The following is a 2,422-nucleotide window of genomic DNA, read 5'->3' as shown; positions in this document are numbered from 1 at the left end:
ATTCCTGGAGGTATTCAAAAGTTGGGTAGATGTGGCACTTTGGGACATGGTATAATGTTGGGCCTCGCAGTGCTGGGTTGATGGTTGGACTTGATGATTTTAGAGGTGTTTATGCAGGGTTCTGAAGGGGAGAGACATCTGTGCATTGTAATAACACCTCTCTAATGATTTATGTCTCTAATACCTAATATCTCTAATATCTCCTTGCAGGACTGCATGAAAATGCTTTGGGAACTCTGTTTGAAACTGCAACTTCAGGTTAAGAACTGCTGGTAGCACATTAAGGTTTCAGAAGAGGCCAGAAGAGGGTCTAGCAGATTTTCTGTTAGTTGTGAGTAGTTTTGAGATGACAGCAGACTATTAGCAAAGGCAAGTCTGTCAGGAAAGGTTTTGACATCAGCTGCAATAAGAGGACATTGTCAAATAGGTTTCAGGGATGGTTTATAGCCTTTACAACTCTCCTAACCGTGTTCCTTTGAAGGTGAAATTGGGATCTGGTTTCTAGCCCATCTTACAGAGAGAAAACCCATCTCCTTTGACCCAGCAATCCTTTATTGATTTTCTTTCCTTGTTACTAATGGTGCTTGAAAATAACTTGTAGTTTATATCTGTGGCCTTATGCCTGTGCTTGCACTGTGTCTGCTGTTGGGATATTTTTGAAAATAAGCTTTGCTGCCTGTTCACACACCATCTGTTGGCTTTTAGGAAAGGTATTAGGTATGACTTGCCAGATAGTCAATGAGGCTCCTTACATCTGCCTACAATCCCTTGCTAAAGCCTATTGACCTGTGCTACCCCTACATCCCTGGAATGATAGAATACCAGGGCAGATCCTTGGGTCAGTGCCACATGTCAGGGCTGAGTGTGTGTACATAACCTAACACAGAAATAATGTTTATGGGACCTGCATTAACCATGGCTATTTTAAAAACATTTGTTTTTGTTGGAAGAGAAATGAAAAATAAAAGGAGTGCAGAGGCCATTTCTCAGTGGATTGTGATCACCCTCACTCCCTTGCAGCTCCCAGATGTCAAATTTTGGTTGGAATCAGCTTGAAAAACCTTGAAATTTTACTGCCTGACAAAGTGGATGTGCTTCATTTTGTAAGTGTAAATAACCCTCTGGTTACTCTTAACATTTTTTTGTATGCATATTAGCACTTTTCTATCTGGTTTCACTGCTGTGCAATGCTTTGTTGAGGGTGGTGCAGTTTGATGCTATAGGACAGTAGTGATTTAGCTACTACATGACCATGTTTTGTAGTTAATTTTCCTCAAACCACTGTAGATACCTTAATGCTACAACTTCCCATTTGATTTTTGATTTTTATTGCTGATCCTATGCCATCCCGTTTGTATTAATAGCCACCCCTGGTACTCAGTGGCACACACAAAAATGCCATTTGAGTATTTGTGGCTTTCCCTGATGCATGCCAGGATGATACATTGCACTTTTCCAGTGTGCTCATTATGCTGTGATGAGCTCAGCTGTCACTCTGGATTTCTATTCCCTCTGTATTTTGTGAAGCTCTAAGAATACTTGTCAGCTCCAACCTGAGCATTTGCATTGTGCCTCAGCTAGAACAGACTTCACTTACTTTAACCAGAGACTTGTACATAGGCTCTACAGCAACTTACATGAGCTAAAACATCATCCTGATTTGTTTCCACTGAAGTAAATGGCAACAGAGTGAAGATAAAAATTTCTGTGAAATCTGTTGAAAGCTTTTTTAGTTTGTTTCAGTGGACTTCTAGTCATGTTGTAAGCCAACAACCATTGTCTAAATATTCATTTATTTCATCCACCCCTAATTCTCCTAATACTCCCCTAATATCTCTTCACAGGTAATAGTTCTGCTGATTGCCAGTGTCCTGGTGGGGTGAATACTCCCTCCTCTGCCTGGGGATGGCAACAAACTCTGTGGCATGACACAGAATCCTGCACTGGGATTTGGCACTGTCCTTGCTCTGAGCTGGACTTCTGCAGCCAGGACATCTGAAGCAAATATCTGGGACATGATAAAATCAAACAAAAGATGCACAAAAAATCCAGCTGTGAGGATAACTTTCTTTTGTCTGTCTTTGGTTTAGCACAACTCTGTTTTCATCCATGTTTATGTGCAGTGGGAAAGGGATGGTGAGTGGAAGCCACTGGGTAACAGGAACAAGGCATGTGCTTGGAGTCTGATCTCTTTCATCAGAGAGAACTGTTTCTACCTGAAAATCTTACGGGGTGTCAGAGTAGGTTTCTGTAGGCATCCATGGTATAAGGGGGGTTGGAACTAGATGATCTTTAAGGTCCCTTCCAACCCAAAACATTCTATGATCCTGTATAATTGAATTTGTGCTAAAGGAGGAGCTTGGATTTACAACCTCAGTGACTGCAGAAGTGGGCACTGCACCATGCTTGGTCCCTTCCCTGT

The sequence above is a fragment of the Acanthisitta chloris genome, unplaced genomic scaffold (assembly GCF_000695815.1).
Source record: "Acanthisitta chloris isolate BGI_N310 unplaced genomic scaffold, ASM69581v1 scaffold7757, whole genome shotgun sequence".
Classification (NCBI taxonomy): domain Eukaryota; kingdom Metazoa; phylum Chordata; class Aves; order Passeriformes; family Acanthisittidae; genus Acanthisitta; species Acanthisitta chloris.
Note: the sequence above shows the minus strand (reverse complement) of the source record.